This window comes from Rhinopithecus roxellana, chromosome 17 (genome assembly GCF_007565055.1).
Source record: "Rhinopithecus roxellana isolate Shanxi Qingling chromosome 17, ASM756505v1, whole genome shotgun sequence".
Lineage (NCBI taxonomy): Eukaryota > Metazoa > Chordata > Mammalia > Primates > Cercopithecidae > Rhinopithecus > Rhinopithecus roxellana.
Genome location: NC_044565.1, coordinates 99,461,431 through 99,475,798, shown reverse-complemented (window position 1 = coordinate 99,475,798; position 14,368 = coordinate 99,461,431). Strand labels below are relative to the sequence as shown.

At 42.3% G+C, this 14,368-nt stretch overlaps 1 protein-coding gene across 5 annotated transcripts in view; it reads left to right on the top strand.

Moving 5' to 3' along the window:
* Nucleotides 1-8,442: 8,442 nt before the first annotated feature.
* Nucleotides 8,443-14,368, top strand: part of FOXN2 (forkhead box N2) — a 72,886-nt gene continuing 66,960 nt past the window's right edge. For 3 of the 5 annotated variants that reach the window (XM_030921625.1, XM_030921627.1, XM_030921626.1), the window contains exon 1: nucleotides 8,458-8,628. The gene's annotated coding sequence lies outside the window, so the exon portion shown is untranslated. Of the gene's footprint in view, nucleotides 8,629-12,215; nucleotides 12,409-14,368 lie in introns of all 5 variants that reach the window. The other 2 variants (XM_030921629.1, XM_030921624.1) reach the window with 2 other exon arrangements.

Here is a 14,368-nt window from a genome sequence, read left to right as displayed (position 1 = left end):
CACAGTTGGAGTAGTAGGGATCTGAACCTTAGGGGTTTGTTTTGTTTTGCTTGAGACAGAGTATTGTTCTGTCACCCAGGCTGAAGTGCAGTGGTGCAGTCTTGGCTCACTGCAATGTCTGCCTCTCTGGTTCTAACGATTCTCTTGCCTCAGCCTCCTGAGTAGCTGGGACTACAGGTGTTCGCCACCACACCTGGCTAACTTTTCATATTTTCAGTAGAGATGGGATTACACCATGTTGGCCAGGCTGGTCTCGAACTCCTGACCTCAAGTGATCCACCCGCCTCGGCCTCCCAAATTGTTGGGATTACAGGCGTGAGCCACTGTGCCTGGCCATGAATCTCAGGGTTTAAAAAAATCTAATATTTTTTCTACTCACCCAGAAAAGGTGTTTCTTATCAAAGATTTCCCCACAATGGTCTTAAATTTAACAAAATAGTAAATTCTAGAGTTACTGTCTCCTGCCTGACCAAGTCTCAATCTATCTGCCTCTTTCTATTTATCTGTCTCTTTCTCTCAGTATCTTCTCCCTCTCTCTCTCTGGAAGGTAAACAATATTTAACCTTGTGGACATGCATTTAAAAATCTTTGTACATTCAGCAAATATTATGCCTCAGCCAGTTCATCTCAGCAAGAGCTATGCTTGGAGGGTCTGGGAAATTTGCCACAAGTGAGTTATTTAAAGGCAGTTACAGGTGACACGCACTCCTAAATTTAGCATCTTAATAAATTTCTCCAGAGTAAGAAGTTACTGTCTTGCACCCTTTCACCCTTTGTGTAAAAAATGTAGCATACACTTGAGACTGATTATTTTCTTTCCTGTGTTAGCTTGCAACCTGTTCCTTTCTCAAATACTTCCTCAGCCACTGTTTCTTTCACCAATATTATCCTTTTTTTTTTCTGAAGAGACACAGAGGGGTTATCCACTTTCAGAGCTTCTATTACCAGAGCTGACTCCCTGTAAATCTTTATACAGCTCTGCACCTCCACATGACCTGTTTACTGCAGGGTCAGCAAACTTTTTCCTTTTTTTTGAGAGAGTCAAGCTCTGTTGCCCAGGCTGGAGTGCAGTGGGGCGATCTCGGCTGCCTCCCGGGTTCAAGCGATTCTCCTGCCTCAGCCTCCCAAGTAGCTGGGTTTCACAGGCATGCACCACCATGCCCGGGTCATTTTTATATTTTTAGTAGAGACGGGGTTTCACCATGTTGTCCAGGCTGGTCTTGAACTGCTGACCTCAGGTGATCCACCTGCCTCGACCTCCCAAAGTATTGGGATTATAGGCATGAGCCACCGTGCCTGGCCAGCAAACTTTTTCTGTAAAAGTCTCCATAGTAAATGTTTTCAGCCTACGGTCCATTGGTTTTCTGTCTCAGTTGCACAACTCTGTCTTTGTAGTGCCAAAGCAGTCATAGATAGTATGTTAATGAATGTGTGTGGCTATGTTCCATTAAAACTTTATTTACAAAAGTGGAAGGCAGGCTAGATTTGGCTCCCAGAGCCATAGTTTGTTGACCCCTGATGTACAAGCATGTAGAAGCTGCATCACTCTGATTACAGCTCCTGGGAATTTGCAAGTGGGACCCTGAGGCTGTGTTAGGTAATAACTGTGGGTTGCTAAGCAGGAAAGTTAGACAAAGTGGGTTGGTGGCAGAGGTGGAGAGCCAAGGCCCGTATCTGGGACAGCCATAATGGGCCACATGTAAGCATATAAGTGAGCAGAGAGTGAAACAGACACACAAAGAAAAGCCAAGACTAGATGATGAGAGAGAGAAAGGGGAGAGTTCTTGTAATGTTGGCTGTGCTTCCCACAGTTGTGTCTCACATAATCCCTGCCTATTTTTATATTCATTTCTCCTTTACTTTAGCCAGCTGGCATGAGTTTCTGTTTCTTGCAACCAGATAATCCCTAACTTGAGCAACCTTTTATATTCCAGACATTCCAAATGACTGGCAGTTCTCTGACTTGAATAATCATGCTCTTTCCCCACTAGGCTTTGCTAGATATGGTTCCACCCCTCCTTCTACCACTCCCATTCCTACCTCTACTATATATTCTTCTCTCTTCAATCTTTGTTCAGACATCTCCCTGAGCTGAGTTAGGACTTGATTCCCATTACTACTTATGTGAAGCTCTATCACTGCACTTATATACCACAATTATATTTTCAGATTTGCTTGCCTGTAGTTTTAACTACTGTTTTCATCTCTGTACTAAGTGCAGGGCCTGGAACATAGTTTGTAGTTAATATGTTTATTTAATGAATGAGGTAAAGGTACACAATCTATCTGTAAAATAGGGATAGATTCTAAGTAGCCTGAAGGCTCAGGATCCTCTGATACCCTTACCAGCTTCATGAGTCAAAGCAGAAATAACATAAGCTAATGAATTTCTTCATATGTAAAGGACTAAAGAAAAGTATTCCATATGTCCTTATACTTAACTTTGCTAATAGCGTTGTTCAGACCTACAGTCACTGAATTTTTTGTCTGCCTGTTTTATCAGTAACTGAGTATGATAACATCTCCTCCTAAAATTCTGGATTTTTTATTCCTTATAGTTCTGTAATTTTTGCTTTATATACTTTGAGGCTATGTTATTGAAGGAATACAAATTTACAATATTTTTATCCTCCTGGCAAATTAAGTCTTCATTATTATGAAGTCTCCCTTTCACTCCAGCAGTACTTTTTTTTTTTTTTTTGAGACCGAGTCTCACTCTGTCACCAAGGCTGGAGTGCAGTGGCATGATCTCTGCTCACTGCAAGCTCTGCCTCCCAGGTTCACGCCATTCTACTGCCTCAGCCTCCCAAATAGCTGGGACTACAGGTGCCCACCACCACACCCGGTTAATTTTTTTGTATTTTTCAGTAGAGACGGAGTTTCACCGTGTTAGCCAGGATGGTCTTGATCTCCTGACCTCATGATCTGCGGACCTTGTGATCCGCCTCCCTCTGCCTCCCAAGTGCTGGGACTACAGGTGTGAGCCAGCGTGCTCGGCCCCAGCACTTCTTGTCTTAATATCTACTTAATTTAGCTATTCTAGCGTCCTTTTGGTAATTTTGCATGGTTTACTTTTTTCCTATTTTTTACTTTTAAACTTTCAGTATTTTTATATTCTAGATTATGTCCCTTGTAAACAGCATGTGGTTGGGTTTTTATTTTTGCCCAGTTTGACAATCTGTGGTAGTTGGTTACGTCAATTGGTGGCCCCAGGTTCATCCCACTTTCCAGTATTTACACCCTTATGTAGTTTCCTCCTGACTCCAGGCCTGTTATTTCCTTTATCTGATAGAATGTAACAGAAGTGACAGTGTGTTAGTTCCAAGCCTAATCTTCTTGGGAACTCTGAGCTTGCATGTAAGAAGTCTGCTATCTTTCTGGAGAGGCTACATGGATTTGCCATGTGGAAAAGAAGTCCTAGAACTACTTGTAGAAAAATGAAAGAACCCAATCAATTGTGACAACCAAGGCCCCACATATATGATATCAGTCAAGCTGTTCTAACCCCTGGCCATTGGAGCCATCCTAGCTAGGTGCTAGACAAAGAAGTAAAGAAGCTATCTAGAACATTTCAGCCCCAGTGGACATCACCCAGAGAAGAAAGACCCTTCTCCATTATGCCCTGTTGAAATTTCTGACCCATAGAATCTGGAAAAATAATAACATGGTTTTGATTTTAAGTTACTAAGTTTTTTTTTTTTTTTTTTTTGGAGAGGTCTTGCTATGTTGCCCAGGCTGGAGTACAGTGGCGCCATCTCGGCTCACTGCAACCTCCATGTCCTGGTTCAAGTGATTCTCATGCCTCATCCTCCTGAGTAGCTGGGACTACAGGTGGGTGAAACCACATTTGCCTAACTTTTTTGCATTTTTAGTAGAGATGGGGTTTCGCCATGTTAGCTAGGCTGGTCTCAAACTCCTGACCTCAAGTGATCCACCTGCCTCAGGCTCCCAAAGTGCTGGGATTACATGTGTGAGCCACTGCGCCCGGCCAGTCATTCTTTATACTACTGTTCTTTACTTATTTTTTCTTTCTTTAAGTTCATATTCTGTTTCTGATAATTCCTGCATCTGAAGTCTTTGATGATCTGATTATGTTAACTCTAGCTGGGATCATTTACTTCCTGCCTATGGAATGCCACTGTGAATGCTGTTTTGCTCCTTTGGAAATTCCTTAATTTTACTTTCTTTCTTAAAAAATATTTGTTTCAGCCCTTTAAAGTTATCATTCCATCATTTTCTGGCTTCAGCTATTTCTGTTAAAAAGTCAACTGCAAGTCTAATTTTCTTTTTTTTTTTTTTAAGTCCTCTCTTTTCTCTGGCTGCTCTTAAAGATTTTTCTTTTGGTCTTCAGATTTTAGCAATTTTTTCATGATGTGTCTATATATCCGCTGTGTGGATTAAAAAAATATCCTGATGGAGATTCACTGGTTCAAATATTATTTAGGCTGAATACCTTTTCCTTTCCTTTTGGAATGTCATTTATGTTCATATGAAACTTCCTTACTATATCTTCTATGTGTTCTACATTTTCCATCTTTTTTCCTTTCTGTGCTTCATTCTGAATATTTTCTTCTGACTTACCTTCTAGTTCACTAATTCTATCTTTATCTGTGCCTAATATGCTCTTATACCCATCATTGAGTCTTTATTTTCAGTTAGTAATTAGTAATTTTTGTTCCAAAATTTTCCTCTGGCCCTTTTTTCAAGTTTCTAGTTGTCTGCCCTAAATATTTAATCTTGTGTTTGATTTATTTGAACATAGTAGGCATTGTTATTTTTAAATCTGTATCTGATAATTTCACTATCCGACCCCTTTTGGGTCTGTCTTTGTTCTCTGTTGTTTCTGCTATATTTTTCTTATTTCCTTATGTAACTGACTTTAAAAAATTGTGTACAAGGCATTGTGGTTTCAATATTATCGTAGAAATTATTTGAGGCCTAGAATGATATTATTTTACTCTGGAAAGGATTTTAGTTTGCTTCTGCCAAGTGCTTGTGGGCATGAGCTCAAAGGAATTATCCTAATCCAGTTTCAAGGTTGAGGTGATCTGAAAACGAGCTACAGACCTTTTACTTTTATGATGGAGCCCTTTGAATTCCTAGTCCAAAGCAAGGGGCCTTCAACAGAGTTCACCTCTTTCTCCCTTAGTATGCCCTGAACTCAAATCTCTGTCCTCCATTCCTGCTCATCCTCTCAGCAGCCCTCTATGGAATGGACCTCCATCATTCTCCAGATCATGGCCTGGTAATTCCTCATTAACTTTTTAGCTTTCTCGTGGCTTCAAGCTGACATCTTTCATATTTTGTTGAAGATTCATCCAAATTGCTGTTAATACCTAAGGATTACAAAAACGTAGACATCATTAAATACAGCTAGTTGCTTTTAAAAAATGCATTGAAAACAATCCTTCAGGAAAAAAAAAATTAGACTTTTATTCATAATTCTAACCTTTTAGCCCAAGTGGCAGACCAGTATTTAGGAATATTATACACTAGTTCTGATATCGTAAAATTTGAGATTACTTACTTATTTTATTGACAAACATTACTGAACATCACCACTGTACCCGAAACTCTTCTAAGAAATTAGATTATAGAAAAACATGGTTCTTGACCTCAAGGGGCTTGAAGTCTAGACTCCCTATTGACAAACTGGTTTTTTTAGAATCATCAATTCATGATCAAAAAGTCTTCCATTAAATTTATGTAGCATTATACAACGATAAATACATTTAAAACATAAACAAATATTTGAGCTTCTGTCACTTTTTAGCCTAAGCATGGGGGGCATTTTAAACAATATATTTTCTAATGCATTTGTCTTCCAGTAAAGTTTATCACTGAATATGTTTCTTTGAAATATTTTGGAGACAGAAGAATAGTAAGCTTCACAAGAGATTTAAAGCCAGGATCATCTTTTTCCTAGAGTTCACTTCTTGTTTCCTAGCCTTTTTACTATTGCAAACTCCCGGGAAAAGTTATTCACTCTGACTCGTCATTATCTTTAATCAGGGCTTTTCCTTGGCAGATGTTCCAAGTCCTCTAGAACAACCTGTAGGTATACAAGTATCCCTGGACTGTAAACTAAGGGCATAACAGATTTGCTGAGACCTCAGCCTTACTCACAAAGATTATTTAAATATGCCCAGACTTTCTGGGTTGAACCAGTCGGTAAGAGGATTAGGAGAGGGAATTTAGAGAATGAGGGTGTAGTAGATTCATCATTTGATCGTGGACAAATTACGTAACTTTTCTGGATTTGTTTTCTCATGATAGATTGAGTTTCTGGATGATACATCTCTGAAGTATCTTCCAGCTCTCAAATTCTGTGTTTCTTCTACAGTTAAAGAGGACTGCTTAGCCACTTGATTTTTAAATAGATGGATGGCACGGTGCAGTGGCTCATGCCTGTAATCCCAGCACTTTGGGAGGCTGAGACAGGGAGATCACCTGAGCTCAGGAGTTTGAGACCAGCCTGGCCAACATAGTGAAATCCTATCTCTACTAAAATTACAAAAATTAGCTGGGCATGTTGGCGCACGCCCGTAATCCCAGCTACTCCGGAGGCTGAGGCATGAGAATCGCTTGAACCCAGGTGGCGGAGGTTGCAGTGAGACGAGATTGCGCCACTGCACTCCAGCCTGGGCAACAGAGCGACAGACTGTCTCAAAAAAATAAAAAATAAAAATAACAAATAAATAAATAGATGGAGTAAGAGCAATGAGGAGAAAGATAATTAAAGTTCAATATATCAAGTAAGATATTAGTAAAATAATTTGTAAGAAGATTAAGATATATTATGTGAGTAGCCACAACAATGGCTGGCAGAGATAAAACAAGACTGAGGTGTGAGGAGGCTGTGGCTCCTTTGTGGTTCTTTCAATCCTCCCTTCGTTCTTGCCCCTGCTCCCTCTCTACTACACCCTCCTTCCAAGAATTTCCTTCAGTATGTCCACATGAGTGGGCAACAATGATTGCTTCGAAGGCAGAAGTCACAGTAACTCCTGCTCCAATTGAAGCACGCTGTACATTTGCCTTGTGGCCTCCGAATGCAGCTGTGAGGCCCTTCAGGACAGTGCAAGGAAAGACAAATGGAACTGGTAGATGACTAAACAAATTACATAAATGCAGCAGCATTCCATCTGTGGAATGACGGGATCAAATGTTTACATTTTAAAAATATATTCTGATGTCCATAATTCTTCTGTAGCTGTCAGCCCCACAGCCTGACTTGTTTTATTGTCAGCAGGTAGCTTGTTTCATACATAGCTCACCTTCTACTGAGAGCCTGCACACGCAGTGAACATGCTCAGTCAGTATCCAGGCTTCGTACACCTTTTTTTTTAGTCTACTTAACACCTTTGTGAGATAGGTGTCACTACTCTAGTTTTTGAAGATACTGGTAGAGAAACTCAGAGATTTAATTATCAGGATCATATTCGCAGCAAACGAGAGCCTTAGTGCTGCCACTTCTCATACATTTGACGGGTCATTTTTCTAAGTCTCAGTTTCCATATCTATAAAGTTTCCACTTCTAAGCCTCAGTTTCAGTATCTGTAAAGTTTCCATGAGTTAGATAGGGTTCTCAGATTTAGTAACACAAACCAAAACAAACAGGAAGTATATCCCAAACGGGATATACTTATATTAAAAAAAAAAAAACTCTAATTATATGAAATTCAGGTTTAAATAGGCACTCCTGTATTTCATGTGGCAAGGCTATGTTATTATTGTGGATATGACAATGCATGTGAAGTCCTTAGCTTCTGTAAATGCTATGCATACTAAATTTTGATTGATCCCTAAGTCTTTTTTTCCCTACCGCAAAGACACTGACTTGTTTTCACAGAACATTTCAGTCAAGCAAGAGTAACACTATTTTAAGTTACAGCAATGCTTTACCGTTCCTAAAGCGCTAAAGCGCCTGGGCAATAGCGGAAGGCTCTTGCGGAAACCCACGTAACTTGGGGTGTCGAGGCCGGTCTAAGCAGTCGGGGCACAGGCAACTAGGGCCGTCCTGCCCTGCGGCAACCTAGCCCCGCCCCGCGCCTCCTCGGCCACTCAGCGGCCGCGCCGCGCCGCCGCCGCACTCCTATAGGTCCTTCCTCGGACAGGCGAGGCCTTTCTATTTTCCCGCTTTCCCCTGCCCTGCTCAGCCCGAAACCCACACCGGCCTACAGTGCCTCCGCCCTGCTTTCCGTGTGAGCCCCGCCCTTCCGGGCCCTGCATTTCACCCCCACCCCTGCCGCCGTGCCGGGCAGCCAGCCGGATCCCAGGCCCGTCCCTTCGGTAGGAGGTGGGCGGGAACCAGGAGCGGTCGGCCGAGCCCCCTTCCTCTGGGTCCCGGGAGGCGGGACTGGAGGAAGAGGCGGGGCTAATCTCCTTGGCGCCGCGTTGCCATGGCAGCGGGGAAGGGGAAGGGGAAGGGGAAGGAGAGGGAGGGGGAGGAAGCGAGCGGGAGGGGGATGTGGTGCTGCCGGAGCCGCCACTGCAGCTGCTGCTGCCTGCTAGTTGCCGCGTCTTCCCGGAGGCGACTGCTGGAAGCTTCAGGGAGCAGCTGCGGGGCTCTGCCATATTGTGTCTTCCCTGGCCGGTCCCTTGCCTCCCGGCCGGTCGGCCGAGCTGACGGTGAGTCCCGAGCGGAGCCATGCCCTCCTGGGTCGGCGCCGCCCGGGGTCGGCGCTCCCCGCCTCAGCCCGCGGCGCAGCTCCGGGGCGCGGAGGCAGCGCAAGCGACCCGCGCCAGGCGTGGGGCGCGGAGGCGGCTGTCCCGTGACGCGCCCGGACATTTTTGTCCCATGAGGAATTTTCGCCGGCGCGGGGTTGTCCCCGGCGCGCGTATCGGGTGGTGTGTGGGCTCCGGGGGATGTCGAACTGAGGGGAGTGTGGCTTGTGAGGAGTTAGGAGTTTTTCCTGAGAGGTAATGACCTCCCGGGAGGGGCTGTCGCGCGGCGGAAACCGCGGCGAAGGGTGTCGTCTCTCCGGGAAGGGGTGGAGGGGGCCCCGAGGACCCTCAGAGCTCGGCTCGGGACTGGAATCTGCTGTTAGGAAAGTACCCGAAGCACCTCGGAGCCTTTGCAACGCCCCCTCTCCTGGCTTGAAGTGGAGCGAGACCTGCCGGGCTCGGAGTCCTCGTTCGGCCCCTGTTGGGACTGGGTGGGCCCCGCCAAGTAGTGCCCGGGGAGGTGCCGGGGGCGGCCAGGCGTTGTGGTGGGCAGAGGCGGGTTCTGGGTGTGTGTGTGAGGGGGCGACCCCAGCACCCTCTTGCCCCTCCACCGCCTCTTGGGGGCCTCCGAGGGTGGCTGTCTTGGGAAGGAGCTAATGTTTCAGTGCTGCAATATGGACACTTCCTGATCGCCGCCTCCTTTGGGGCCGTGGTTACCTTTGCCTTTCAGTCCTCTCTTTCCTGGCAAGGTGAGAGGTCAGCGGTGGGAGAGGCCCTTCAGCCTTCCGAGTTTGCCCCACTGCAGCAGCAGCTTGTGTGGAACCCGGCAGGACGGTGGTAGTTAGGGGAAAGCAGCCCAGGTCCATGTGTTCCGTGCTCCATCCTCCACTCCTCCTTAACTCCACCCCCTTTTGCACCTTCGCAAAATGCCTCTGTTCCCACCGCAGCTCTCCGGAGTTGGGGTGTCTGCTTCGCTGAGGAGCCAGAAGCAGCCACACTCTCGCAGTGTTCTTGCACTGGATTTCTGCTTTAAAGTCTCTTTACAGCAGTCTCTGAACTTCATTTTCTTCCTACTGGGAAAAGAGTTTTAGCTGCAAAGAAATGACACAGACTTTCTTCCACCCCACCTCCTAGGTGAGGGGAGGAGGGCGGTTAAGTATTTCCAGGTTAGTTGAAGCTGTTTCTCACATCTTTTTTCTGATTGTGACAGCCACGTGGTCGGCTGAGTGTAATAGAGTGCACTAGCGGCACTAGGGGCTGAGGTTTCTCTGGTAGCCAGGGGCTTTGTAACTGTGCAGTCGCTTTGCTTGTACATTTATCTTGGTGCTTTCTTAGATGGCGAAGAGAAGGAAGCTGAGCCATTAATGCCTGTACCTGTTCCATCCGAATCTTAAGACTTACCTCTGTTACCTTGCAGGACTTCTAAGGTGTATACTGACGTTTTTTGCCATTCTCTGTTTTGATGATCCATCTTTAAAACCTCAGCATTATTAGGTACCATCATAGAGTGATGGGGAATAGTAGAAATAGTGCATTATGGAGTTTGCCAACTTTGGGAAAAAATATTTCTTGAATTTCAAACCATTAATGAGAGATTCTAATGTAGTCAGAAATAATTGCATTATCTGGAGGATTTCTTTTTGATAGTTTTAGAAATATCTCAGGTTTTTTTTCTTTTTACATAAAAATTGTGATCTAAACATACGTAAATAAAATTACCGGTGAAAATACTTTTTTAGGGATGAAGTAGTGATTTGATTGGTGTATATGTGTACTTTTTAAGGCTTTTTTTTTAAAAAATGTGAAGTTAATATGAATGTTAACATGAACTGATTTTAAGAGAATGAAATATAATTTTTAGAATATATAAAAGTAGAAGGTCAAAGAGTTGGAGATAAAAAATAAACTTTTGGAGAGTTTGGAAAATTTTTGAATTTAAGGACAATCCTTGTTTACTAATGCATCGTTTCATTTTATGAATGCTTTGGTAGATTTGAATTATTTCTGTAATGTATGTTTTTATTTGAATCAGTTTTACTTGAAGAATGTTAAACCACAGGAACCATTTAAAATCTGCGCAAGAAGAACTGTATAGAGAAGTTATAGCAACACCATTTTATTGGAATTTTAATTGCCCCATAACAATGGTGCTCAATCAGAGAAAATAGATAAAGATATTGAAGTGGTATCTAGGCCTCAGGGCAGAAAAGACAATACAATTGATAAATAAGTATATGTGCTAACCACTGAAAGCAATTTTTAGTTGAGAAAGAAAAGTAAATGAGGTCATAAAATACTTAAAGGCTAAGGCAGGAGGATCTCCTGAGATCAGGAGTTCAATTCCAGCCTGGATAATGTAGCCAGACTCCCATCTCTTGAAAAACGAATTGCTTAACTCGTGCCTGTAATCCCAGCACTTTGGGAGGCTGAGATAGGAGGATCACCTGAGGTTAGGAGTTTGAGACCAGCCTGGCCAACATGGCAAAACCCTGTCTCTACCAAAAATGCAAAAATTAGCTGGACCTTGTGGGGCATGCCTGTAGTCCCAGCTACTCGGGAAGCTGAGGCAGGAGAATCGCTTGAACCTAGGAGGTGGAAGTTTCAGTGAGCTGAGATCATGCCACTGCACTCCAGCGTGGGCAACGGAGCGAGACTCCGTCTCACACAAAAAAAAAAATTTTGAAGGGTTGAGAACAACGATTGATGCTTTGGAAAACTAACATTTAAAGGAGCTTTTGCTTTGGTCATATGTGACTTCAAAATTAATACTACAGATGTGTGCAATGCTTATAGTAATGCTGGAGTGCAGTGGCACGATCTCGGCTCACTGCAGCCTTCACCTCCCGGGTTCAAGTGATTCTCCTGTCTCAGCCTCTGGAGTAGCTGGGATTACAGGCACCCGCCACCACGCCTTGGCTGATTTTTGTATTTTTAGTAGAGACCGAGTTTCATCATGTTGGCCAGGCTGGTCTCCAACTCCTGATCTCAGGTGTCCGCCTGCCTCAGCCTCCCAAAGTGCTGGAATTATAGGCGGGAGCCACCACGCCCGGCTTATGGTATTGTTTTATTAGTAATTTTATTTCATAAATGAGAATGCTATCCCTGTCCTTTCACTAAAGATAAAGGAATCAAAAGAATGTTTATTATTATTTGCTTCTAAGGGATTTTGATTCATATGTACTTTATTTCCCTTACCCTAACTTTTCTATTTAAATAAACTTTTTATTTTAGAATAGTTTTATAGTTACAGAAAAGTTGCAAGCTAGTAGACAGAGTATACCTCACCCAGTTTCTCCTGTTCAATTTCCTGCATTGCAATGGTACATTTGTCACAATTAAGGAAACAAAATTGTTACAGTACTATTAACTAGACTACATACTTTATTCCAATTTCACTAATTTTTCCCTAATGTCTTTTTTTTTGTTCCAGAATTTCACTTTCTGTGACTTTTCTTTGTTTTGATGACTATGACAGTTTAAAGAAGTACTTGTCAGACATTTTATAGAATATCTCTTAATTGAGATTTATCTGGTATTTTTCTGATGATTAGACTGGGATTATGAGTTTTAAGGAGGAAGATAACAGAGATGAAGTGCCAGCCTCATCACATCATATCAATGATACAAACTAACAACATGATAAAACTGATGATAATTACCTTGATCACGTGGTTGAGGTCTTTGTGGAGTTTCGCCCACTTTCCTGCCTCCTTCCAATGTACTCTTCTGGAAGCAAGTCGCTAAGTACGTGCCATACTCAAAAGCCTTAACCTAATTTTGATTCATGTATTTTTAAATTTCCCTCAACCTAATTTTCCTTTCTATAAACGAATATTTAAAGTTGGACAGATATTTATTTAGTATCTATTGTATGTAGTTGCTAAGAATACAGTGGTGAGCAAGAGAGACATTTCTCTTCTTCTAGAGCCTGCCTGATTTAAATATCGCATAGGATGTGTCTCCTCACCTTAGGTCCTGATTTCGTTGACAGTTTATAAACATAAAATTACTAAAGCCCTAAAAGGCTAAATAATAAAAGCTCTTGAGTAAACATTTAGAATATATGCTATTAGCATAAAGGTTAAACAGATGTACCATAAAAATAGACATCTCTTTGCTCCTAGCACAGATAATGGAAAATTACTTTGATTCTTCCCAAGTAGATATATTACTGTTAAATCACTGGGATAGTTTAATTACTGTTAACTATCTTCCTATCTTAAAAATGTTTACAGGTGTTAGAAGAAAATTCTTGCCTTCTTGCTAGTATTTTTACAGGTATTGGTGCTTCTGCCACTCAAAAGCTTTTTTTTTTCTGAGAAGTTTTTTGAAAGGTGTGTTGGAGAAAACACATGGGGAAAACAACAGGGACCCTGGTCTCTCTATGAGAAGCCATGCTTATTTATTTATGGAAAAAGAAAATGAGGCTGAGGAAATAAAAAACATTAACTAAAGTTTTCAAAGTGATAATAAACGTTTTTGGAGGGAATTTACTGCATATTTAATAGAAGAGTCTAAGAGTGCTGCCATCCTAACATTGGAAATGTTTTTGGGAATGTTTTTAACCAAATAATACCAATTTTATTGGAGAATAAAATTTTATTAAAGACTTATTAAGTAAAGATTCCAGTTAATATTTTTCTGGTAAACTGGGTTAACTACAAAACACTCTTACTTTGAACTCTTAATTGAAATTCTTTCTAAAATATGTCATTAATACACTTTAAATTGTATAGCTCATTGAACAGAATTTTTATATATTTAAATTCTTTTTTTTTTTTTTTTTTTGAGGCAAGGTCACACTCCTCAACCCTGCTGGAGTGCAGTGGTACAATCACAGTGCACTGCAACTTCCACCTCTTAGGCTCAGGTTATCCTCCTGCCTCACCTACCAAGTAGCTGGGACCACAGGGACGCTCCACCACCCCTGGCTAATTTATTTATTTATTTATTTTTTTGTAGAGGGGAGGTCTGACTATGTTGCCCAGGCTGTTCTCAAACTCCTGGGTTCAAGGGATCCTCCTACCTCAGCCTCCCAAAGCGCTGGGATTTTAAGCGTGAGCCACCTCATTGGGCCAATATTTACATTCAAATTTTGTATTGATACCGGGTTAGTGTGGTTATTCTGACTTTTGTATATAACCTTGGAGATAGAGAATTGTGGAAATTGACACATTTATATCCTTGTAGTTTTTTTCTTTTCCTTACCAGAAGAAATAGGAAAAAAAGGAGAAGAGATTTCTTATAATTAAGATTTTACTGATCCTTTTCACTGCACCATGCCTTTATCCAACCCTTCCATCCTTAAAAATTCAGTTTAAATACTACCTCTTTCTCTGCTGATTGAACAACGATTATTAATAATCATAGCAACAACTGCAGTCTTTATTGTGTCTGCTGTGTACTGGCATGGTTATATTATACTGGACACATGAGTATATAATTTAATTTTTTTTTGATGGAGTTGTGCTCTGTTGCCCATGTTGGAGTGCAGTGAGTGGCTCCATCTCGGCTTACTGCAACCTCTGCCTCCCGGGTTCAAGCAATTCTCCAGCCTCAACTTCCCGAGTAGCTGGGACTACAGGCATACACCACTGTGCCTGGCTAATTTTTGTATTTTTAGTAGAGATGAGGTTTCACCATGTTGGCCAGGCTGGTCTTGAACTCCTAACCTCAAGTGATCTGCCCACCTCAACCTCCCAAA